The 27,738-nt window shown below is 45.7% G+C and overlaps 1 pseudogene; it reads left to right on the forward strand.

Annotated features, from left to right (window-relative positions):
- Positions 1-26,985, forward strand: part of LOC148519736 (uncharacterized) — an 86,071-nt pseudogene extending 59,086 nt beyond the window's left edge.
- The last annotated feature ends 753 nt before the right edge of the window (positions 26,986-27,738 follow it).

A 27,738-nucleotide genomic window follows, 5' to 3' on the forward strand; every position in this document is an offset into this window, starting at 1 on the left:
GAAATAAATTCTATTTAACATTATCTAAGTCCGGGAGTGCCGCTACCTGTTTGTTTTGGCTATTATATTATAATATATATATATATATATATATATATACACATTTATATACACATATACATATTATGTATGTATATTTATAGAGCAGGTGGATGGGCTGCACTCTAGGACATCACTAAGGTCTTCACAGGAGACGAACACAACGTGTCATGAAGGCTTATAATTAAATAGAGACACTGGAAAAGCAGCACTGCATATGTTTATCTTTTATGAAGTACTGCTTTTCAGTGAGCCGGCGATGTGCTGCTGTCAGTGAGCCGGCGATGTGCTGGCGACAGTGAGGAGGTGATGTGCTGCTGTCAGTGAGGCGGCGATGTGCTGCTGTCAGTAAGGCGGTGATGTGCTGCTGTCAGTGAGGCGGTGATGTGCTGCTGTCAGTGAGGAGGTGATGTGCTGCTGTCAGTGAGGAGGTGATGTGCTTCTGTCAGTGAGGAGGTAATGTGCTGCTGTCAGTGAGGAGGTGATGTGCTGCTGTCAGTGAGGAGGTGATGTGCTGCTGTCAGTGAGGAGGTGATGTGCTGCTGTCAGTAAGGCGGCGATGTGTTGCTGTCAGTAAGGCGGTGATGTGCTGCTGTCAGTGAGGCAGTTGGCTAATCAGACGCAAATGTAGCAGAGTATGGGCGTGTTATTGGGGTTAACAAAGTGTTGCTGAAAGTGCTTTCGTAAACAGATGCTGAATCGCTCATACTGTGATTGGTGGGACTGATGATAGCGTCTAAAGACGCACCAAGATGTATAACAGCATCTGTAGATGCTAAAAGTGGGTATACTCAATCCTTGCACATTCAGACACATGGCTGTGCACCATGCAAGGAGTTAGTATTAGCTGCAACTGCATCCAACTCAGAATCAGGCCCTATAAGGAGAGAGAATCCCATCCCATCCCATCAATAGACCCCGCTCTCTCAACATACCCCGTCCCCAGAGCTGCTTCCAAAAATTTCCCGGGCTGGTTTTCCATCCCAATCCGCCCCTGGTACTCTGGAAGCAGCCCTAATGAAGGCGAGGTCTGTTGATGGGGGCCGGATCTCCATTCTCATAGGGCCTGATTTTGAGTTGGATACAGTCGCAGCCTTTCTTGGCTGCAGTTGCGTCTGCAACTTTATGCTAATGCTGCTACAAAGCCCTTCCCTGTTGCACAGTGTCTACAGGTGCTGCAATCATGCTTTGTGCCTCTTTAGACTCCACCATTGGCTGCATAATTGAAACTTGCACAGCCCTATGCTAGGTGCAGACCATCAGTCCAATGTGACCAAGTCAGTGTCTTTGTACGCAATCACTATCAGCAATCACCAGGAATGCCAAAAACGTTTCTAATATACTTGTGTGTACTGTACGACTGAATCTTTACTGAAACTCTGTATAATCACCATTGGCACCATGGGGAAGAATAAGCAGTGCAACTCAAACGCATGTGCAGAGGAAAAACTTGCACAAGAAAAAATAAAACACATTGGCCACCACATTAGCGCCCACTTGGTACCATTTGTATCAGTAATAAGTTTCTTTAGGGTAAGTGTCTTCAGAAAGATTACTCTGCCCTAGCCAAATACTTCTAAATCTACCTGTTATGAATAGTCTCCAGTCTCATACCCTCTGTCTCTCCAGCCTCATCCCCTTCTGCATCTCTACACCCTCATCCTCTGTCTCTCCAGCGCTATCCTCTCTGCAACTCTCCAGCGCTATCCTACCTGGTCCTCCAGCGCTATCCTACCTGCGTTTTCCAGCGCTATCCTACCTGCGTTTTCCAGCGCTATCCTACCTGCGTTCTCCAGTGCTATCCTACCTGCGTTTTCCAGCGCTATCCTAAGTGTCTCTCCAGCGCTATCCTACCTGCGTTCTCCAGCGCTATCCTACCTGCATTCTCTATCGCTATCCTACCTGCATCTCTCCAGCGCTATCCTACCTGCGTCTCTCCAGCGTTATCCTACCTGCGTCTCTCCAGCGCTATCCTACCTGCGTTCTCCAGCGCTATCCTACCTGCGTTCTCTATCGCTATCCTACCTGCGTCTCTCCATCAATAGCCTACCTGCGTTCTCCAGCGCATCCCCCATGTCTCTCTCTTTCTATTAAAAATATTATAGATATATATTTCTAACACTGCATATAGTGTGTATGTGTGTGTATATACTTTTATACATATATATATATATATATATACTTCACTCCATCTCATCAATGTAGTAATTTATACTGTTGCACTGTACATATTAAAAAAAAATCCACAAAACTACATATATACTGTTTATATAATTTCACAATGTACCTGACTCATATACTGTATACAGTGACAGTGAGTAAAGTTAGATGTACATTTAAGAATATATATATATATATATATATATATATATATATATCTTCGTGATGAGATATATATATATATATATATATATATATATATATATATATATATATATATTAGGGGTGTGCACCGGCCACTTTTCGTGTTTTGTGTTTTGGATCTGGATCTTTCTTCGTGTTTTGGATCTGGATTGGTTTTGCCAAAACCACCCTTCCGTGTTTTGGGTTCTGGGTTTTGTGTTTTGGATCTGTATTTTTTTTTAAAAAAAAGCATAAACACAGCTAAAATCACAGAATTTGTGGGTTTTTCTGCTCCTATCCTATTATTAACCTCAATAACCTTAATTTCCACTAATTTCCAGTCTATTCTGAACACCTCACACCTCACAATAGTGTTTTTATGTCCAAAAGGTTGCACCGAGGTAGCTGGATGCTAAGCGACACGAGTGGGCGACACAAACACGTGGTCCATCTAGGAGTGACACTACAGCGGCAGACAGGATGGCAGTTTGAAAAACGAGGCCCCAAACAGTACATAATGCAAAGAAAAAAAAGAGGTGCAAGATGGAATTGTCCTTGGGCCCTCCCACCCACCCTTATGTTGTATAAACAGGACATGCACACTTTAACAAACCAATCATTTCAGCACCAGGGTCTGCCACACGACTGTGGCTGAAATGATTGGTTCGTTTGGGCCCCCACAAAACAAGCTGGCAATTAATCTGTCCCTGCACAAACTGGCTCTACGGAGGCAAGATGTCATCCTCATCCTCCTCATCCACTGATTCCTCACCCTCTTCAGTGTTGTGTACATCCTCATCCTCACAGAGTATTAATTCGTCCCCGCTGGAATCCACAACCACAGGTCCCTCTGTACGTTCTGGAGGCTGGTCTCCCTGGAAGAGCTGATAATTCATTTTTATGAACATCATCTTCTCCACATTTTGTGGAAGCAACCTCCTACGCCTTTCGCTGACAAGGTTCCCGGCTGCACTAAACACTTTTTCAGAGTACACACTGGAGGTGGGGCAACTCAGTTAAAATAGAGCCAGTTTGTACAGGGGCCTCCAAATTGCCTCTTTTTCCTGCCAGTACAGGTACAGACTGTCTGACATGCCTACTTGGTTGCTGTCACCGATGTAATCCTTTAACAGACAGATGCATGCTTGTCGCTGCTGCTTTGAGGATGCAGGTGTGGCTACAGCCCACACAATTCACAAAGACAGAAAAAAAAAGAAGTTTTTTATTGTTTGTGGAGCGCACTTTGAGGGTTACACCACCCTTTAACAGACAGACACACGCTTGGCGCTGCTGCTTTGAGGATGCAGGTGCGGCTACAGCCCACACAATTCACAAAGAGAAAAAAAAAGAAGAATTTTTTTATTGTTTGTGGAGCGCACTTTGAGGGTTACACCACCCTTTAACAGACAGACGCACGCTTGTCGCTGCTGCTTTCAGGAAGCAGGTTTGGCTACAGCCCACACAATTCACAAAGACAGAAAAAAAAGAATTTTTTTATTGTTTGTGGAGCGCACTTTGAGGGTTACACCACCCTTTAACAGACAGACGCACGCTTTTCGCTGCTGCTTTGAGGATGCAGGTGCAGCTACAGCCCACACAATTCACAAAGGCAGAAAAAAAAAGAAGAATTTTTTATTTTTTGGGGAGCGCACTTACACCACCCTTTAACAGACAGATGCACGCTTGTCTCTGCTGCTTTGAGGATGCAGGTGCGGCTACTGCGCATACATTTCACACACAAACACAGAAAAAAAGATTATTTTATTTTGGTTGGAGCGCACTTTGGGGGTTACACCACCCTTTAACAGACAGACGCATGCTTGGTGCTGCTGCTTTGAGGATGCAGGTGTGGCTACAGCCCACACAATTCACAAAGACAGAAGAAAAAGGAATTTTTTTATTGTTTGTGGAGCGCACTTTGAGGGTTACACCACCCTTTAGCAGACAGACTCATGCTTGTCGCTGCTGCTTTGAGGATGCAGGTGCGGCTACAGCCCACACAATTCGCGAAGACAGAAGAAAAAGGAATTTTTTTATTGTTTGTGGAGCGCACTTTGAGGGTTACACCACCCTTTAACAGACAGACGCACGCTTTTCACTGCTGCTTTAAGGATGCTGGTGCGGCTACAGCCCACACAATTCACAAAGACAGAAAAAAAAAGAATTTTTTTATTGTTTGTGGAGCGCACTTTGAGGGTTACACCACCCTTTAACAGACAGACGCACGCTTTTCGCTGCTGCTTTAAGGATGCTGGTGCGGCTACAGCCCACACAATTCACAAAGACAGAAAAAAAAGAAGAATTTTTTATTTTTTGTGGAGCGCACTTTGAGGGTTACACCCCCCTTTAACAGACAGATGCACACTTGTCGCTGCTGCTTTGAGGATGCAGGTGCGGCTACTGCGCATACATTTCACACACAAACACAGAAAAAAAGAAGATTATTTTAATTTGTTGGAGCGCACTTTGGGGGTTACACCACCCTTTAACAGACAGACGCATGCTTGGTGCTGCTGCTTTGAGGATGCAGGTGTGGCTACAGCCCACACAATTCACAAACACAGATAAAAAAAGAATTTTTTTATTGTTTGTGGAGCGCACTTTGAGGGTTACACCACCCTTTAACAGACAGACGCACGCTTTTCGCTGCTGCTTTAAGGATGCTGGTGCGGCTACAGCCCACACAATTCACAAAGACAGAAAAAAAAAGAAGTTTTTTATTGTTTGTGGAGCGCACTTTGAGGGTTACACCACCCTTTAACAGACAGACACACGCTTGGCGCTGCTGCTTTGAGGATGCAGGTGCGGCTACAGCCCACACAATTCACAAAGACAGAAAAAAAAAGAAGAATTTTTTTATTGTTTGTGGAGCGCACTTTGAGGGTTACACCACCCTTTAACAGACAGACGCACGCTTGTCGCTGCTGCTTTCAGGAAGCAGGTTCGGCTACAGCCCACACAATTCACAAAGACAGAAAAAAAAGAATTTTTTTATTGTTTGTTGAGCGCACTTTGAGGGTTACACCACCCTTTAACAGACAGACGCACGCTTTTCGCTGCTGCTTTGAGGATGCAGGTGCAGCTACAGCCCACACAATTCACAAAGGCAGAAAAAAAAAGAATAATTTTTTATTTTTTAGGGAGCACACTTACACCGCCCTTTAACAGACAGATGCACACTTGTCGCTGCTGCTTTGAGGATGCAGGTGCGGCTACTGCGCATACATTTCACACACAAACACAGAAAAAAAGAAGATTATTTTAATTTGTTGGAGTGCACTTTGGGGGTTACACCACCCTTTAACAGACAGACGCATGCTTGGTGCTGCTGCTTTGAGGATGCAGGTGTGGCTACAGCCCACACAATTCACAAAGACAGAAAAAAAAGAATTTTTTTATTGTTTGTGGAGCGCACTTTGAGGGTTACACCACCCTTTAGCAGACAGACTCACGCTTGTCGCTGCTGCTTTGAGGATGCAGGTGCGGCTACAGCCCACACAATTCGCGAAGACAGAAAAAAAAAGAATTTTTTTATTGTTTGTGGAGCGCACTTTCAGGGTTACACCACCCTTTAACAGACAGACGCATGCTTTTCGCTGCTGCTTTAAGGATGCTGGTGCGGCTACAGCCCACACAATTCACAAAGACAGAAAAAAAAAGAATTTTTTTATTGTTTGTGGAGCGCACTTTGAGGGTTACACCACCCTTTAACAGACAGACGCACGCTTTTCGCTGCTGCTTTAAGGATGCTTTAAGGATGCTACAGCCCACACAATTCACAAAGACAGAAAAAAAAGAAGAATTTTTTATTTTTTGTGGACCCCCTTTAACAGACAGATGCACACTTGTCGCTGCTGCTTTGAGGATGCAGGTGTGGCTACTGTGCATACATTTCACACACAAACACAGAAAAAAAGAAGATTATTTGAATTTGTTGGAGCGCACTTTGGGGGTAACACCGCCCTTTAACAGACAGATGCACGCTTGTTGCTGCTGCTTTGAGGACAGTATCGTAAGCAGTGAAAGTAGACGTGTCAGAAATTGTTGGCACGTCCTTCAGTCCAGACCAGATGTCCAAACCGGCCCTTGACTTATGACACAGGCGCACGCTTGGCACTGCTACTGTGTTGATGCACGTGCAGCTACATCGCACACAATTCACAAAGACAGAAAATAAAGAATTTTTTATTTTTTGTGGAGCGCACTTTGAGGGTTACACCACCCTTTAACAGACAGACGCACGCTTGTCGCTGCTGCTTTGAGGATGCAGGTGCGGCTACTCCGCATACATTTCACACACAAACACAGAAAAAAATATTATTTTATTTTGGTTGGAGTGCACTTTGGGGGTTACACCACCCTTTAACAGACAGACGCACGCTTGGTGCTGCTGCTTTGAGGATGCAGGTGCGGCTACAGCCCACACAATTCACAAAGACAGAAAAAAAAGAATTTTTTTATTGTTTGTGGAGAGCACTTTGAGGGTTACACCACCCTTTAACAGACAGACGCACGCTTTTCGCTGCTGCTTTGAGGATGCAGGTGCGGCTACAGCCCACACAATTCGCGAAGACAGAAAAAAAAAGAATTTTTTTATTGTTTGTGGAGCGCACTTTCAGGGTTACACCACCCTTTAACAGACAGACGCATGCTTTTCGCTGCTGCTTTAAGGATGCTGGTGCGGCTACAGCCCACACAATTCACAAAGACAGAAAAAAAAAGAATTTTTTTATTGTTTGTGGAGCGCACTTTGAGGGTTACACCACCCTTTAACAGACAGACGCACGCTTTTCGCTGCTGCTTTAAGGATGCTGGTGCGGCTACAGCCCACACAATTCACAAAGACAGAAAAAAAAGAAGAATTTTTTATTTTTTGTGGAGCGCACTTTGAGGGTTACACCCCCCTTTAACAGACAGATGCACACTTGTCGCTGCTGCTTTGAGGATGCAGGTGTGGCTACTGCGCATACATTTCACACACAAACACAGAAAAAAAGAAGATTATTTGAATTTGTTGGAGCGCACTTTGGGGGTAACACCGCCCTTTAACAGACAGATGCACGCTTGTTGCTGCTGCTTTGAGGACAGTATCGTAAGCAGTGAAAGTAGACGTGTCAGAAATTGTTGGCACGTCCTTCAGTCCAGACCAGATGTCCAAACCGGCCCTTGACTTATGACACAGGCGCACGCTTGGCACTGCTACTGTGTTGATGCACGTGCAGCTACATCGCACACAATTCACAAAGACAGAAAATAAAGAATTTTTTATTTTTTGTGGAGCGCACTTTGAGGGTTACACCACCCTTTAACAGACAGACGCACGCTTGTCGCTGCTGCTTTGAGGATGCAGGTGCGGCTACTCCGCATACATTTCACACACAAACACAGAAAAAAATATTATTTTATTTTGGTTGGAGTGCACTTTGGGGGTTACACCACCCTTTAACAGACAGACGCACGCTTGGTGCTGCTGCTTTGAGGATGCAGGTGCGGCTACAGCCCACACAATTCACAAAGACAGAAAAAAAAGAATTTTTTTATTGTTTGTGGAGAGCACTTTGAGGGTTACACCACCCTTTAACAGACAGACGCACGCTTGTCGCTGCTGCTTTGAGGATGCAGGTGCGGCTACAGCCCACACAATTCACAAAGACAGAAAAAAAAAAGATTTTTTTATTTTTTGTGGAGCGCACTTTGAGGGTTACACCACCCTTTAACAGACAGACGCACGCTTGTCGCTGCTGCTTTGAGGATGCAGGTGGAATCTACACGGGATTTGGAACCGGGGACACACTACCTCCATCAATTGTCTAAATCCCACTGCACTAATGGTGGATACCGGACGCACATCTAACACCAACATAGCAGTCAAGGCCTCAGTTATACGTTTTGCTTCAGGATGACTGCTGTCGTACTTCATCCTCCTCGCTAAGGACTGTTGGAGGGTCAATTGTTTAGTAAAAGTAGTGGTGTTCCTACTTTCTCTCTGGGATGATGAACAACTCCCAGCAGCAGTAACAGCACTAGGAGGAAGTGGTTCTTGATCTTTCCATATTTTATTTTTATCGGAGAAAGTTTGGTTTTATTGTTATATTGATATATACGTGCGGCTAAGGCGCACACAAACACAGAAAATAATTTTTTATTTTTGTTGGAGACTAGTTCACTTTGTGGGTTACACCACCCTTTAAGAAATGAGCCAGCCGGCCCTTTACTTATGGGACACAGGCGCACGCTTGGTGCTGCTCCTTTGTTGATGCACGTGCGGCCACAGTGCACACAATTCACAAACACAGGAAATATTGTTTTATTTTGTTTGGAGTGCCCTTTGGGGGTTACAGCACCCTTTAACAGACAAGCCAGCCAGCCCTTTACTTATGGAACACAGGCGCACGTTTGGCACTGCTCCTTTGTTGATGCACGTGCAGCCACAGTGCACACAATTCACAAACACAGAAAATATTTTTTTATTTTGTTTGGAGTGCCCTTTGGGGATCACAGCACCCTTTAACGGACAAGCCAGCCGGCCCTTTACTTATGGGACACAGGCGCACACTTGGCGCTGCTCCTTTGTTGATGCATGTGCAGCCACAGTGCACACAATTCACAAACACAGAAAATATTTTTTTATTTTGTTTGGAGTGCACTTTGGGGGTTACAGCACCCTTTAACGGTCAAGCCAGCCGGCCCTTTACCTATGACACAGGCGCACGCTTGGCACTACTTTGTTGATGCACGTGCGGCTACTGCGCACACAATTCACAAACACAAAATAATATATTTTTTTATTTTTTTTGGAGTGCACTTTGGGGGTTACAGCACCCTTTAACGGTGAAGCCAGCAGGTCCTTTACCTAAGACACAGGCGCACGCTTGGCACTACTTTGTTGATGCACGTGCGGCTACTGCGCACACAATTCACAAACACAAAAAAATATATTTTTTTATTTTGTTTGGAGTGCCCTTTGGGGGTTACAGCACCCTTTAATGGACAAGCCAGCTGGCCCTTTACTTATGGGACACAGGCGCATGCTGGGCGCTGCTCCTTTGTTGATGCACGTGCAGCCACAGTGCACACAATTCACAAACACAGAAAATATTTTTTTATTTTGTTTGGAGTGCACTTTGGGGGTTACAGCACCCTTTAATGGTCAAGCCAGCCAGCCCTTTACTTATGACACAGGCGCACGCTTGGCAGTATTTTTGTTGATGCACGTGCGGCTACTGCGCACACAATTCACAAACACAGAAAAATATTTTTTTTTGCACTTGGGGGGAGCACCCCTGATGGACAGAGCACCCCCTGGACAACACTACAGCACCCCTTTAGGACTGGGACACTGCACAGGACTTTGGAGTGGACACAGCCCCTATGGACAACTGACTGCACAACACAGTCCAGCCAGCCCCTATGGTCTTTGGAGGAGTGGACACAGCCCCTATGGACAACAGCAGCACAGCACAACACAGCCAGCCCCTATGGACTTTGGAGGAGTGGACACAGCCCCTATTGACAACAGCAGCACAGCACAACACAGCCAGCCCCTATGGACTTTGGAGGAGTGGACACAGCCCCTATTGACAACAGCAGCACAGCACAACACAGCCAGCCCATATGGACTTTGGAGGAGTGGACACAGCCCCTATGGACAACAGCAGCACAGCACAGCACAACACTACACTACACTACACAGCCAGCCCTAATCCCATCCTCCCTCTTCACTGTCCACAGCCGAGTGAGAAAATGGCGCTGACGCGGGTACTTTATATAGAATCCAAAACCCGCGAGACCCGGAAGGCGGGATGATGACATTTTGCCTCGATTTCAGATCCGAGTCAGGCGGGAAAAGTCGAGCCTTACTCGGATCGGCCTCGGATCGGGGGGGGCTCGGGGGGATTCGGATTTCAGAAATCCGAACCCGCTCACCCCTAATATATATATATATATATATATATATACAGTCAGGTCCATAAATATTGGGACATTGACAGAATTTTCAGATTTTGGCCTCCATTCACCATCACAATGGTTTTGAAATGAAACAAACAAGATGTGCTTTAACTGCAGACTTTCAGATTTAATTTGAGGGTAATTACATCAAAATCTGGTGAACGGTGTAGGAATTACAACAGTTTCAATATGTGCCTCCCACTTTTTAAGGGGCTAAAAGTAATGGGACTATCAACTGAAAAACTATTTCATGGACAGGTGTGGGCTATTCCCTCGTTATTTCATTATCAATTAATCAGGTAAAAGGTCTGGAGTTGATTCTAGGTGTGACATTTGCATTTGGAATCAGTTGCTGTCAACTCTCAATAAGAGATCCAAAGAGCTGTCACTATCAGTGAAGCAAGTCATCATTAGGCTGAAAAAACAAAACAAACCCATCAGAGAGATAGCAAAAACATTAGGTGTGGCCAAATCAACTGTTTGGAACATTCTTAAAAAGAAAGAACGTACTAGAGAGCTCAGCAACACCAAAAGACCCGGAAGACCACGGAAAATAACTGTGGTGGATGACAGAAGAATTATATCCCTGGTGAAGAAAAACCCCTTCACAACAGTTGGCCAAATCAAGAACACTCTCCAGGAGGTAGATGTATATGTGTCAAAATCAACAATCAAGAGAAGACTTCACAAGAGTGAAAATAGAGGGTTCACCACAAGATGTAAACCATTGGTGAGCCACAAAAACAGGAAGACCAGATTAGAGTTTGCCAAACAACATCTAAAAAAGCCATTACAGTTCTGGAACAACATTCTATGGACAGATGAGACAAAGATCAACTTGTACCAGAGTGATGGGAAGAGAAGAGAAGGAAAGGAACTGCTCATGATCCAAAACATACCACCTCATCAGTGAAGCATGGTGGTGGTAGTGTCGTGGTGTGGGCATGTATGGCTGCCAATGGAACTGGTTCCCTTGTATTTATTGATGATGTGACTGCTGACAAAAGCAGCGGAATGAATTCTGAAGTGTTTTGGGCAATATTATATGCTCATATTCAGACAAATGCTTCAGAACTCATTGGATGGCGCTTCACAGTGCAGGTGGACAATGACCCGAAGCATACTGCAAATGCAAACAAAGAGTTTTTTAAGGCTAAAAAGTGGAATGTTATGCAATGGCCAAGTCAATCCCCTGACCTGAATCCGATTGAGCATGCATTTCACTTGATGAAGACAAAACTGAAGGGAAAATGCTCCAAGAACAAGCAGGAACTGAAGAGATTTGCAGTAGAGGTCTGGCAGAGCATCACCAGGGATGAAACCCAGCGTCTGGCAGGGTTGTCTTAACAGCAGTGTGGGCCCTGGGCAAAGCAATGCACTGGGGCACCTACTCACCCATTCACGGGAAAAAAAATTAAAATGGTCAATACAATTAAACCCTCATCAGACCTCCCACACATGCAGAGAGACTCTGTCTGGCTGGTCTGAAGCTGGCAGATGCAGTGAAACTGGGACTGAGGTGAGTACTCGTCACGGGGGGGGAGTGGAGGAGGTTAGATCAGAATACAGTGCACTGGCAGCCATCTTATAAAAATATCACAAATTTACCAACTGGCCGCGGCTGCAGTTGGACAGGTTGGTGGGTCCTTACAAGCTTTGGGCCCTTGGGCAACTGCCCAACAAGCCCAATGGATGAGATGGCCCTGGCGTCTGGTGATGTCTATGCGTTCCAGACTTCAGGCTGTAATTGCCTGCAAAGGATTTGCAACAAAGTATTAAAAAGTGAAAGTTAGATTTAGGATTGTTTAGTTTGTCCCATTACTTTTGGCCCCTTAAAAAGTGGGAGGCACATATAGAAACCGTTGTAATTCCTACACCGTTCACCTGATTTGGATGTAATTACCCTCAAATTAAATCTGAAAGTCTGCAGTTAAATCACATCTTGTTTGTTTCATTTCAAAGCCACTGTGGTGGTGAATAGAAGACAAAATATGAAAATTCTGTCAATGTCCCAATATTTATGGACCTGACTGTATGTATATATATATATATGTATATATATATATATATATATTAGGGGTGTGCACCGGCCACTTTTCGTGTTTTGTGTTTTGGTTTTGGATCTGGATCTTTCTTCGTGTTTTGGATCTGGATTGGTTTTGCCAAAACCACCCTTCCGTGTTTTGGGTTCTGGGTTTTGTGTTTTGGATCTGTATTTTTTTTTTAAAAAGCATAAAAACAACTAAAATCACAGAATTTGTTGGTTTCTCTACTCCTATGCTATTATTAACCTCACTAACCTTAATTTCCACTCATTTCCTGTCTATTCTGAACACCTCACACCTCACAATAGTGTTTTTATGTCCAAAAGGTTGCACTGAGGTAGCTGGATGACTATGCTAAGCGACACGAGTGGGCGGCACAAACACGTGACCCATCTAGGAGTGACACTGCAGTTGCAGACAGGATGGCAGTTAGAAAAACTAGGCCCCAAACTGTACATAATGCAAAGAAAAAAAAGAAATGCAAGATGGAATTGTCCTTGGGCCCTCCCACCCACCCTTATGTTGTATAAACAGGACATGCACACTTTAACAAATCAATCATTTCAGCGCCAGGGTCTGCCACACAACTGTGGCTGAAATGATTGGTTCGTTTGGGCCCCCACAAAACAAGCTGGCAATTAATGTGTCCCTGCACAAACTGGCTCTACGGAGGCAAGATGTCATCCTCATCCTCCTCATCCACCGATTCCTCACCCTCTTCAGTGTGTACATCCTCATCCTCACAAAGTATTAACTCGTCCCCACTTGAATCCACCACCACAGGTCCCTCTGTACCTTCTGGAGGCTGGTCTCCCTGGAAGAGCTGATAATTCATTTTGATGAACATCATCTTCTCCACATTCTGTGGAAGCAACCTCCTACGCCTTTCGCTGACAAGGTTCCCGGCTGCACTAAACACTCTTTCGGAGTACACACTGGAGGGGGGGCAACTCAGGTAAAATAGAGCCAGTTTGTACAGGGGCCTCCAAATTGCCTCTTTTTCCTGCCAGTACAGGTATGGACTGTCTGACATGCCTACTTGGATGCTGTCACCGATGTAATCCTCCACCATTCTGTCAATGGTGACAGTATCATATGCAGTGACAGTAGACATGTCAGAAATTGTTGCCAGGTCCTTCAGTCCGGACCAGATGTCCAAACTTGGTCCTGCCTGCCCTGCATCACCGCCAGCGGGTTGCTTAGGATACCTAAGTTTTTTCCTGGCAGCCCCAGTTGCGGGAGAAAATGAAGAAGGAGCCGTTGACGTGTCACGTTCCGCTTCAGCTGACAGTGTGTTCACCAGCAGGTCTTTGCACCTCTGCAGGCTTGTGTCGGCCGGAAAGAGAGACACCACATAGGCTTTAAACCTAGGATCGAGCACGGTGGCCAAAATGTAGTGGTCTGATTTCAACAGATTGACCACCCTGGAATCCTGGCAAAGCGAATGAAGGGCTTCATCCACAAGTCCCACATGCCGAGCGGAATCGCTCCGTCTTAGCTCCTCCTTCACTTTCTCCAGCTGCTTCTGCAAAAGCCTGATGAGGGGAATGACCTGACTCAAGCTGGCAGTGTCTGAACTGACTTCACGTGTGGCAAGTTCGAAGGGCTGAAGAACCTTGCACAACACGGAAATCATTCTCCACTGCGCTTGAGTCAGGTGCATACCCCCTCCTTTGCCTATGTCATAGGTGGATGTATAGGCTTGTATGGCCTTTTGCTGCTCCTCCATCCTCTGAAGCATATAGAGGGTTGAGTTCCACCGCGTCACAACCTCTTGCTTCAGGTGATGGCGGGGCAGGTTCAAGAGTGTTTGCTGGCGCTCCAGTCTTCGGCACGCAGTCGCTGAATGGCGAAAGTGGCCAGAAATTTTTCGGGCCACCCAAAGCGTCTCCTGCACGCCCCTGTCGCTTTTCAGAAAATTCTGCACCACCAAGTTTATTGTGTGAGCAAAACATGGGACGTGCTGGAATTTGCCCAGATGTAATGCCCGCACAATATTGGTGGCGTTGTCAGATATCACAAATCCCCAGGAGAGTCTAAGTGGGGTAAGCCACTGGGCGATGATTTCCCTCAGTTTCTCTAAGAGGTTGTCGGCGGTGTGCCTCTTACTGAAACCGGTGATACACAGCGTAGCCTGCCTTGTAACGAGCTGGCGTTTCTGAGATGCTGCTACTGGTGACGCTGCTGCTGTTGCTGCGTAAGGTGATACATCTACCCAGTGGGCTGTCACAGTCATATAGTCCTTAGTCTGCCCTGTTCCACTTGTCCACATGTCCGTGGTTAAGTGGACATTGTGTACAACGGCATTTTTCAGGACACTGAGGACACTTTTTCTGACGTTTCTGTACAGTCTCGGTATCGCCTGCCTAGTGAAGTGGAATCTAGACGGGATTTGGAACCGGGGACACACTACCTCCATCAATTGTCTAAATCCCACTGCACTAATGGCGGATACCGGACGCACGTCTAACACCAACATAGCAGTCAAGGCCTCAGTTATACGTTTTGCTTCAGGATGACTGCTGTCGTACTTCATCCTCCTCGCTAAGGACTGTTGGAGGGTCAATTGTTTAGTAAAAGTAGTGGTGTTCCTACTTCCTCTCTGGGATGATGAACGACTCCCAGCAGCAGCAGCAACAGCAGCAGCGGCAGCAGTAGGCGTAGCAATGCAGGATCCTCCGGAGGAATCCCGGATAGGAGAGTCAGTCATGCCAGTGATATGGCCTGCAGGACTACTTCCGATCCTGACTAAGGAGGAAATTGACGAGGAGGGAGTTGACGGTGTGGTTTGCAGGCGCTTGGATACAACAGGACAACGGGATTTAGGTGTCCCTGGACTGCTTACGGTCTGAACCAAAGTTTCTGAACTTGACAGTAACTTTTTATGAACGCGCTGCAGGTGCCGTATAAGGGAGGATGTTCCTAGGTGGTTGACGTCCCTACCCCTACTTATTTCACCTTTACATATGGTACATATGGCAAGACAGTTGTTGTCCGGATTTGGATAGAAATATTGCCAGACCAAAGAGGTGGAATGTTTGGTCTTCTGCCCAGGCATGACCGTGATGGGCTTTTCCATCCCACGGACAACAACTGTCTCCCCCGGAGCCTGATTTAAACAAACCACATCACCATCAGAATCCTCCTCGCCAACTTCCTCCTCAGCGCCAGCTACACCAGTATCCTCATCCTGTTGTACTTCAACAGTGACATCTTCAATTTGCATATCAGCAAGTGGACTGTGGGTGCTCCTTTCAGCACTTGCAGGGGGCGTGCAAATGGTGGAAAGAGCCACCTCTTCCCGTCCAGTGCTGGGAAGGTCAGGCATCGCAACCACCACCACACTTGGACTCTCTTTGGGGATTTGTGATATCTTCTTAGAAAGCACAGTTCTTCGCTGTGCTTTTGCCAGCTTAACTCTTTTGATTTTTTTAGTGGGAGGAGTGCTTCCATCGTCATGTGAAGCTGAACCACTAGTCATGAACATACTAGGGATCGACCTTAGCCGTTCCTTGCCACTCCGTGTCGTAAATGGCATATTGGCAAGTTTACGTTTCTCTTCAGCTGATTTAAATGTCTTTTTCAAGGTCATTTTCCTGAACTTTGCCATTTGGGATTGTATGTGCCCTCTACTATGACATTGGGCATCGGCCTTGGCAGACGACGTTGATGGCATGTTATCGTCTATGTCATGACTAGTGGCAGCAGCTTCAGCACTAGGAGGAAGTGGTTCTTGATCTTTCTCTATTTTATTTTTATCGGAGAAAGTTTGGTCCTCCATTTATGTTATATCGATTTGATATATACGTGCGGCTAAACACAGAAAATAAATTTTTTTTTGGTTCGGACTGGAGTGTACTTTCTGGGTTACAGCACCCTTTAACGGTCAAGCCAGCCGGCCCTTTACTTATGACACAGGCGCACTCTTGGCACTACTTTGTTGATGCACGTGCGGCTACTGCGCACACAATTCACAAACACAGAAAATAATTTTTTTTTGGTTTGGACTGGAGTGTACTTTGGGGGTTACAGCACCCTTTAACGGTCAAGCCAGCCGGCCCTTTACTTATGACACAGGCGCACGCTTGGCACTACTTTGTTGATGCACGTGCGGCTACTGCGCACACAATTCACAAACACAGAAAATAATTTTTTTTTGGTTTGGACTGGAGTGTACTTTCGGGGGTTACAGCACCCTTTAACGGTCAAGCCAGCCGGCCCTTTACTTATGACACAGGCGCACGCTTGGCACTACTTTGTTGATGCACGTGCGGCTACTGCGCACACAATTCACAAACACAGAAAATAATTTTTTTTTAGGTTTGGACTGGAGTGTACTTTCGGGGGTTACAGCACCCTTAACGGTCAAGCCAGCCGGCCCTTTACTTATGACACAGGCGCACGCTTGGCACTACTTTGTTGATGCACGTGCGGCTACTGCGCACACAATTCACAAACACAGAAAATAATTTTTTTTTTGGTTTGGACTGGAGTGTACTTTCGGGGGTTACAGCACCCTTAACGGTCAAGCCAGCCGGCCCTTTACTTATGACACAGGCGCACGCTTGGCACTACTTTGTTGATGCACGTGCGGCTACTGCGCACACAATTCACAAACACAGAAAATAATTTTTTTTTTGGTTTGGACTGGAGTGTACTTTCGGGGGTTACAGCACCCTTAACGGTCAAGCCAGCCGGCCCTTTACTTATGACACAGGCGAACGCTTGACACTACTTTGTTGATGCACGTGCGGCTACTGCGCACACAATTCACAAACACAGAAAATAATTTTTTTTTGGTTTGGACTGGAGTGTACTTTCAGGGGTTACAGCACCCTTTAACGGTCAAGCCAGCCGGCCCTTTACTTATGACACAGGCGCACGCTTGGCACTACTTTGTTGATGCACGTGCGGCTACTGCGCACACAATTCACAAACACAGAAAATAATTTTTTTTTGGTTTGGACTGGAGTGTACTTTCGGGGGTTACAGCACCCTTTAACGGTCAAGCCAGCCGGCCCTTTACTTATGACACAGGGGCACTCTTGGCACTACTTTGTTGATGCACGTGCGGCTACTGCGCACACAATTCACAAACACAGAAAATAATTTTTTTTTAGGTTTGGACTGGAGTGTACTTTCGGGGGTTACAGCACCCTTAACGGTCAAGCCAGCCGGCCCTTTACTTATGACACAGGCGCACGCTTGGCACTACTTTGTTGATGCACGTGCGGCTACTGCGCACACAATTCACAAACACAGAAAATAATTTTTTTTTGGTTTGGACTGGAGTGTACTTTCGGGGGTTACAGCACCCTTTAACGGTCAAGCCAGCCGGCCCTTTACTTATGACACAGGCGCACGCTTGGCACTACTTTGTTGATGCACGTGCGGCTACTGCGCACACAATTCACAAACACAGAAAATAATTTTTTTTTAGGTTTGGACTGGAGTGTACTTTCGGGGGTTACAGCACCCTTAACGGTCAAGCCAGCCGGCCCTTTACTTATGACACAGGCGCACGCTTGGCACTACTTTGTTGATGCACGTGCGGCTACTGCGCACACAATTCACAAACACAGAAAATAATTTTTTTTTTGGTTTGGACTGGAGTGTACTTTCGGGGGTTACAGCACCCTTAACGGTCAAGCCAGCCGGCCCTTTACTTATGACACAGGCGCACGCTTGGCACTACTTTGTTGATGCACGTGCGGCTACTGCGCACACAATTCACAAACACAGAGAATATATTATTTTTTTAGCACTTGGGGGGAGCACCCCTGATGGACAGAGCACCCCCTGGACAACACTACAGCACCCCTTTAGGACTGGGACACTGCACAGGACTTTGGAACTGACTGCACAACACAGTCCAGCCAGCCCCTATGGACTTTGAAGTAGTGGACACAGCCCCTATTAACAACAGCAGCACAGCACAACACAGCCAGCCCCTATGGACTTTGAAGTAGTGGACAACAGCAGCACTACACTACACTACACTACACAGCACTAACTCCCACCCTCCCTCTTCACTGTCCACAGCCGAGTGAGAAAATGGCGCCGACGCGGGTACCTTATATAGGATCCAAAACCCGCGAGACTCGGAAGGCGGGATGATGACGTTTTGCCTCGATGTCAGATCCGAGTCAGGCGGGAAAAGTCGAGCCTGACTCGGATCGGACTCGGATCGGGGGGGCTCGGGGGGGTTCGGATTTCAGAAATCCGAACCCGCTCACCCCTAATATATATACTGTAATATACAGTTTAAAGGTAAAAATTACAAGTACAAGTTACAAGTACATTTGAGTGGATGATCTAAATGAGATGGTATCAGTTTTTATCACTGCCGGTGACAGTCTAAAGTCATCTCTTACCTCCTTCTCCTCCCCTGTTGCTGAAATGCTGAGTGCTGCCCCTGACATAGGGGAGGGGCGGGGCCAAGCTGTTTGCTGCAGTCGGAGCCATGGGAATACACAGCAGCTTCCCCTCGCCATTTTACCTCCTCATAGAGAGCTTCTGCACATGCGCAGAAGCTGCTGCTGAAACCCGAACGGGGAATGCTGCTGATTGGAGCTGAGCTCTGATCACATGGCAGCCGGCCCCGCAGCAAAGTCTATCAGCCCGACAGCAAGCCAGAAAAGGGAGGATGGAGCCGGCCCAGCTAGTACTGTATAATGGAGGGTGGGTTTGTAGCTACAGGGTGAAGACTTATTGCATGCTCAATTCTGCAACTCACTCTCTATGACTTGGGTTTTAGAAATTTCTACCCACTGAATCACATAAACTAATAAACTTTATTTAAATCATGACGGGAGAGCTGTCCTTTGAGAAATTCTTGGTACATACCGCGGTAATGAACCGTGGTACTGTATGTACCCGAACTCAGGGGGATGTACCGCATCACTAATGCGATGCTTAGTACATTCCACCCGGAAAGTGTAAAATTCACACATTTATTGATATAAAAATTAGCAATAATATAAACATATGCAACACTAAGGACAGTTTTATACCAGTCTGAGGAGGCGACATGTATCAACCTTAGTCCTGGTCAGGGCCGCCATCAGGGGAGGACAGCCTGCACTCCTGTACCAGGCCCATACAGCTGAGGGGCCCGGCCGACAGCAGGCAGAGTTAATTGCTAATGTATCACCCATGGCAGCAGAGGCTGCTAGGTGGAGAGTTCTATGAATCAGTCGTCACACCCAGCTCTGCAGTGTGTGATGACTCATTCCTTAATGAACACTCTGGCCAGTGCTGCATGATCATCACATACATACCTGGCACCAGTGTCTTGCTAATTCAGGAGCAGCTGCAGGAGGACCAACTTATATAATAAAGTTAGGAGCACTGGGCCCTCTCTCACAGACAGAACTCCATCAAATACTGTAAGTGTTAAGGTGCCCACACACATACCGATGTCCTCACGATACGATTTTATGGCCAATTTCCTCATGAACTTTCACGGGAGTTCCATTGTTGTCGTGATCACGATTTTGGAAAAAAGACACCCAATCTGTCTTACGATCTCACGATCTATCGGATCGTATGCATCGTGAGATTGGCCATAACAAATCGTGAGTTGAAAAAAAAAATAAAGCAGGCTCTTGACTATTGGAGGGAAATTTAAATAGCCATAACAATGGGAGGGGCTATCTAGCGAGTATAAAAAGCAGGCACCCTTTAAACTCTGTGTACATTCTGCTCTGCTACTAGATGAGGCTAGGTGTATTCCTCCTGAATCCTGTACATTGCTACTGTGCTCTTTGTATTTGGCTTGCCTTTTACAAAGTTTATTCTACCTGCAAGTGTGTGCTACCTACCTGTATTCTATCCTGTTCCTGAATTCTGTACTGACGCGTCCCTATCAGTATAGAGTGTTGGTCGCTGAAGCTGGGGTCCGGGAGATTAGGAAGAGGGCCCAGCGAAGAAGGACGAGAGCATGCTGGACCAAGGAGTGGCTGCTACAAAGGGATACCCGTTCTCACATGTCCCTGCTGATGGAGATCAAGGAGAACAACCCGGACGACTATCGGAACTACCTGCGCATGGATGATGCCAGCTTCCAAGAATTGCTGCATCTGGTGACCCCCCACATCCAGAGACAGGACACAAGGTGGCGGAGGGCAATCCCTGCTGAAGACAGACTGGTGGCTACCCTAAGGTACCTGGCTACAGGAAGGTCACTGGAAGACCTAAAGTTTGGGACACTCATCTCACCTCAGTCCTTGGGCGTCATCATTCCGGAGACCTGCAAAGCCATCGTAAAAGTGCTACAGTACCACTATTGCAAGGTAAGTTAAAAAAAACACCACACATTGGTTTCTTGTGCAAAGAAAAATTTTTATTTTTATTTTTTACTCAACATAAAGCAAAAAATTGCCTTCTTTTAGTACAATGTGCACTGACCTGCAGGCAACTGAAATTGTGCACTAAACTGTGTGCAATATCCTTTTTTTTATAACAATTTTACAAATGAACATTATCACCAAATTTTATGAATCCCAATAGGTAGCCGGCTGTATGTGATAGGGTGGGTCAGACGCCAGTTTGAACAGGCCAATACACATATGGCACAAGTATACATTGTGGCCCCGGCTTCCAGCAATGTGTACTTGTGCCATGTGTGTAGTGACCATGTCCAAATGACGTCATCACCACCCTATCCCATGCAGCAAGCACCTATTAGAATTCATAACATTTGGTGAAATTAAAAGCAAGACAAAAAAACAACCAAATTAAATATCACCAAATTTTATGAATCCCAATAGGTAGATGGCTGTATGTGATAGGGTGGGTCAGACGCCAGTTTGAACAGGCCAATACACACATGGCACAAGTACACATTGTGGCGCCGGCTTCCAGCAATGTCTACTTGTGCCATGTGCGTAGTGACCTTGTCCAAATGGCGTCATCACCACCCTATCCCATGCAGCAAGTACCTATTAGAAATCATAACATTTGGTGATATTAAAAGCAAGAAAAAATGTACATCTCTGTATATTGGGGCGACTCATCTGCTGCATCCAGCAGAGCATTATACAAGGTGGTGCTGGTGCTTGGGGTGCTTGGTGGGGGAGTAATATCTAACTGGGCAGGGGGGGCGGACATACCTATTTAGGGCAGGGGAAAATAGCATTGGATCTGCAATGTATGTAGAATTTGAGATATTTTTGCTCATACAGCGACTCAACAGGTCGTAGTTTAACCTTAAAAAATTTCTTTGTATATCTGTATCCAGATTTCTCAATGTGCTGTTCACATGAGCTGTGAAATCATCTATTGCATCTGGGGGTTTCTGCAGCAGCCATTCTGCGTTTTGTAAAAAATGGTCCTCACGTTCAGTAAGATTCTCCTTTCTCCTTTGTTTTTTTTTTCTTTTTTTGGGGTTGTTGAGAAGATGAGGGTCCAGGTGGAAGTTGAGTGTCCACTTGTGTGCTATTCTCCGGATCGCTGTCACCACCGAGCAGACTGAGGTCCGGTGTGGATGTTAAATTGGGTGGGAGTCTATATAGGGAAAAAAGATATAAAAAATATTAGTCATGTTTTAACCCCTTTTTTACTATTTTTACAGTTTCCTAACACCGTGGAGGAGTGTACCAGCATCGCGGAAGATTTTGAACAACGTTGGAATTTCCCTAACTGCGGAGAGAGCCATCGATGGGAAACACATCCGCATCAACCCACCTGCCAAAACCGATCATACTACTACAACTACAAAGGATTCTTCAGCATCGTTCTCATGGCAGTGGTGAATGCCAACTACGAATTTCTGTTTGTGGATGTCGGCAAGAATGGGCGTGCTTCGGATGGTGGGTCCTTCAAAATGACGGCTTTCTACCAGAGACTCACCAACAAAACCCTCAACCTGCCCTCACTGGACCAGACAAAGCACGGTCTAAATTACGTTTTCGTTGCAGATGAGGCTTTTGCATTACATGAACATGTGATGAAGCCATTTGCACACAGGGGCCGGACCAGAGAGAAAAGGATATACAACTACCATCTATCCTGGGCACGGTGCATTGTGAAAAAACGTTTGGAATAATGAGCAACCGCTTCCGCATTTTCCACACCACCATCAATCTACATGTGGAGAAGATAGACTGGGTCGTGATGGCATGCTGTGTAGTGCACAACTTTCTGCAAAGAAAATCTACTCAACGAGGACCAGTCCCAGCTAGACCAGAAGATGTAGGACCCCTGGAGGACATTGAACATTTTACATCTGTGTCTGCACCACCAACTACAACAACATCCACCGCACGTGCCAAAGAAGTGAGGGAGGAGTACATGGCCTATTTCAATGGACCAGGTGCTGTACCATGGCAGGAGGACTGTCTGTGAACTACTGACTAAATTGGACATTTGGGATTTAACAACAAAAACATTAAGGATTTTGGTTTAAACTGTCACTACTTACCAAGACTTCTGCAACCTCCTCATCTCCCTCACGCTCAGACATCAAGATGATTGATTCCCTTTGAGGTTCTTGTTCACTAATGAATGACATCATTTGGTAGTACCACAGCGCAGGAGTATATATTTCATCTGTAGCCGCTCCTGATTTTTTGGAGTCATCCACCTTCTTTTTTTCTTTGATGTACACTGTCCTGAGATTTTTAATCTTTTGCCGTACAGTTTTCAGGTCTGCATCAGATATGTATTTTTTCATATACACCAAAAGTTCCTCTAGTGCGGCCAACTTGTGCGACTTATTGTGGTACTTCCGAGAACTGATCTTCCACAGACACTCTTTCGAGTGCAGGATTTCAATGAATCCTGTAACGAATTCACGTTCAGAATCCATGGACATTATCTATGAATAAGAAAAAAAAGGACATTTAAATATTTGTGTATATAGTTTTGTTAAATGTAATGTTGTTATAGTTCACATTTTTAATGTTTTAATATTTTCTTTTTTACAGGTTTTTAAAGGTTTGTTATGGTATTCTAATCATGTTTTCTTTTACAGGAATGTTATGTGTTTATTGTTTGGTAATATAATGTTTTTCTTTGTTTGACAGTATGGGTTTTCCACCTTTGGGCCTGTCGTTGTGGTAGAACTACAGATCCCAGGATGCCCTAAAAACAGTTTCAAAGGTGGGTGGCAGGTCATCCTGGGATCTGTAGTTCCACAACAGCTGGAGACCGAAAGGTAGAACACCCCCAACTTTAAATAATGTGTGTTTTTAAATGTAATGTATGGTGATTTTTTTGTAAAATACGTGTTTATTTATTTATTTTTTTGATTTATTACACACATTGGTGGGCAGTGGGGGAGCTTAATGCATGACCCAGCCACCACCCACCTCAATACAGCGAGCGGTGGCTGGGTTATGCATTTATTACCTGGGGGCACACATTGGTGGGCAGTGGGTGCTTAATGCATGACCCAGCCACCGCCCGCCTCAATACGGCGGCCGGTGGCTGGGTCATGCATTTATTACTTGGGGGCACACATTGGTGGGCAGTGGGAGAGCTTAATGCATGACCCAGCCACCGGCCGCCGTATTGAGGCTGGGTCATGCATTTATTACCTGGGGGCACACATTGGTGGGCAGTGGGAGAGCTTAATGCATGACCCAGCCACCACCCGCCTCAATACGGCAAGCGGTGGCTGGGTCATGCATTTATTACCTGTGGGCACACATTGGTGGGCTGTGAGGAGCACATATTGGTGGTCAGTGTGGTTGCAAACTGTACAAATACTCACCAAATATACAACAAAACAAGACTTCAGTGTGCAGGCTCCCAAAGTGCGACTGTCTTGCTCCATACAAGATGCTGCACAAGATGGCGATGGGGCGTGTCCAGGCTTACGTCAGTCAAATTCCACATTTTGTGATGAATCGTACGATTCATCGTGAGGAAAAAAACCCTCACGATCGGCTTCCATCGTGTTCATGGTTGGCTAATCTGCCCTACAGCACGGCAGATCAGAAGATGCGATATACGATGAGCGGGGACGCACATCGGCATCGTGCTCATGAGTATAAACTCACGATTTGTACTTTTTTTACCCGATTCGTCATCACGATTCGTCGAAATCGGCCAAATCGTGTAAAATGTCGCTATGTGTGTGGGCACCTTAAGTTACTTTACCAATCACCTCTGTCTGACTGCCTCCATAGTTGCTCCACCCTCAGCTCTTCTTCTCTCCTCCCCCCTGCTCTAATTGGCCAGATATTGTGTGCACTGCACTGAGGAAGGAAATGTGGGCAAACAACTGTGGTGCACACACAGAGTTGCCTCTCCCCCTCCTATACTATCTGCCCCATTGTCCCCTGTACTATGCCTAAATCCTGCCTCTGCCACCCTCCCCCTGCTATACAAAATGCCTCACTGTCCCCTTTACTATGCCTGAATCCTGCCTCCCCCTCCCATACTATCTGCCCCACTGTCCCCAGTACTATGCCTGAATCCTGCCTCCCCCCTCCCCCTCCCATACAATCTGTCCCATGTGCTATTCATGAATCCTTCCTCTGTCCCCCCTCACCCTAATCTCTATTTCTGTACTCTCCCCATATGTTTCTCCATATCTGTGCCCCTGTTCCCCCATACTTGTACCTTCGCCCCTCTCCATGTCTCTTGCTCTGCCCGCATCCCATTTTTGACTCTGCTCCTTTCCTGTGTCTTTGTGTCCTTTACCTAAGTGTGCCTCTCCCTATATGCACCTCTGTCCCTTTTACCAAGGTGTGCTCTCCCCATGTGTGCCTCTGCCCCCTTGCCATGTCCGTGCTTTATTCCATACCACATAAAGTAACTGAACCCCCGGATGGCAGGTAAGTACAGTTTTCTGTTGTAAATCATTAGGCTACTCTCATTTAAAAAAAAAAAACACCTTGTTTCCTTTTTAATATTTAAAGGCAAACATTCAAAATTTTTTAAAATCTACTGTTTAACAATTATATACACACACACACACACACACACACACACACACACACACACACACACACACACACACACACACATACCAGAGCTATATCCCACACCATTGCCTCCATCAGGCCTTTGGGGGGGGGGTAAGAACCAAGGAGGTGGGGGGCCCTGCCTTTTTCATTGGTACCGGGCCCCATGAAGTCTGATGGCAGCCCTGGTCCTTGTTGTGAGTCCTGCAAACAGGTGGGCCAACAAGTTTCTAGCCTGCGGTGGCACTTCTTCAAGGCTGTAATTTTACTATTTCATCTGCCATATTCATAAATGTGTGAATATTACACTTTAAGACCAGTAATGATATTTTGTGTATTCCCAGCGCCCAGGTGAATCACACTTTTACCGTCATATTTACTAGTATTTTGGGTAAGGAACACCCATAGCGGTACACCAAGGCTGTAGAGGGATAGGGCGCACTTATCATACTACTAACCATTTTCCTTTTTTCTTTAAATCATATTAATGGCCTGTAATTATGTGATTTACTATATTTATTTATTACCAGTTATTTATATAGCGCACACATATTCCGCAGCGCTTTACAGAGAATATCTGGCCATTCACATCAGTCCCTGCCCCAGTGGAGCTTATAGTCTATATTCCCTACCACATGCACACTAGGGTTAATTTGTGTTGGGAACCAATTAACCTACCAGTATATATATTTTTGGAGTGTGGGAGGAAACCGGAATACGCGGAGGAAACCCACGCAAGCACAGGGAGACTATACAAACTCCACACAGTTAGGGCCGTGGTGGGAATTGAACCCACGACCTCAGTGCTGTGAGGCAGTAACGCTAACCATAACACCATCTGTGCTATTTAAAGAAGGATGAATTTAGATATAACAAATGAAATTGCCCACTTCTATTTACATACAAATATTGTATTTGAAAGGACTTTTAAGCTGCATAAAAGCTGAAACTAGGTTTTAAATACCACCTGACACATCCCACTCCTTCCCCCACCCAATATGTACACTGGGTCTGACAGCTGAGATATGATCATCCACAGCCAATGTATGTTATACTGTCCCCATATAAAGATAATAGGGTTGTGTTAAACGTGAAATTAAGAGAAAGAAATGGGCAACTAGATGGGTTTTGCTGTTCTTATCTGCCAGACAATTCTATGTTTTTCATACCAATGATCTAAACTAAATTCACAGTAAAACTAGAATTATAGCTGTTGGTTAAAAGTCTTAGGGGTACATTTACTAAAGTGAGGGTTTTTAGAAATGGAGATGTTGCCCATAGCAACCAATCAGATTCTACTTAACATTTAATTAGCACCTTCTAGAAGATAATAGCTAGAATCTGATTGGTTGATATGGGCAACAACTTCACTTCTAAAAACTCTCACCTTACTAATTATACCCCTAAGCTGTAAAGACTTTTTTTATGGTTGCTTATATCATTATAGGTCATGGCAGAATTCCCACTGGGTCTGGATGAGGACTCAGTAAGAACACCACAGCTGGGCCATTCGCTGGTATCGGAGGAGCAGACAGGAGTACAAAGTGCGAGGCCCAGGGAGCAGCCCTCTATCTTGCTCCCTATGCAATGCAACTGTGAGCCATCCAAGCCAGAGGGAAGTGATCAGGATCAACATCCACCAAGGCCAGTCAGAGGATGAGCCCGAGACGGTTCTTACGGTCATTGTACCTTAAACACCTCCGGTGAGTAGAGGGTGAATGGTACCAAAAATATTATTCTTCTTAGTTCAAATGACCTTATTAAGTGTTTTTGCACATGGGACAATTCACATAAGAAACTTAAAAACTACTCAATAATAATTAAAACTGTATAAGATACATTTTGAGAATTGTAGGAAAGATCCTGTGTGAGGGGCTGATTCAGCATTGCAATGCTGAATGCAGATTCCTGATTATCGGGAATCTGTGCGTGCGCAGGACCCATTCTGTGCATGTGCACAATGGGTCCTGCGTGATCACAAACAGCCCCTGCTATACTTCTGCCTGATTGACAGGTAGAGGCATTTTTGGAGAGGTGCGAGGCGGGGACAGCAGGTGTGTCGCTACCATTTTCCAGGAGTGGCAAGGCCAGGATCTGCGTCCATGGATGCAGTTTCCTGGCCTCTCAAGCCAGCCAGCCTGTGTAAGCTAAATCTTACTCAGCTAATCGTCAGCATCCACCATCGCGAATGATGGTCGCGATGGTTATCCCAGCCTGCCTCTGTCCTCCTCAGTTGCAGGGATCAAAAAATGCAGCAGGGGGGTGTCAGACACCTCTTGCTGAATTTGCATATTTGCAAGGGCGGAATTGCACAGCTGCTTGTGTGCGGCTTTGCTATTCCGTCCCTTCACTATTCATTGTTAGGGGCTGTGCACACTCTCCAAAATTAGGGGATGCCCTGTGGATTCACTCTGGACACCCCTATATTATATATATATAATCCTATT

Source organism: Taudactylus pleione, unplaced genomic scaffold, assembly GCF_031769625.1.
Source record: "Taudactylus pleione unplaced genomic scaffold, aTauple2 ptg000184l, whole genome shotgun sequence".
NCBI lineage: Eukaryota > Metazoa > Chordata > Amphibia > Anura > Myobatrachidae > Taudactylus > Taudactylus pleione.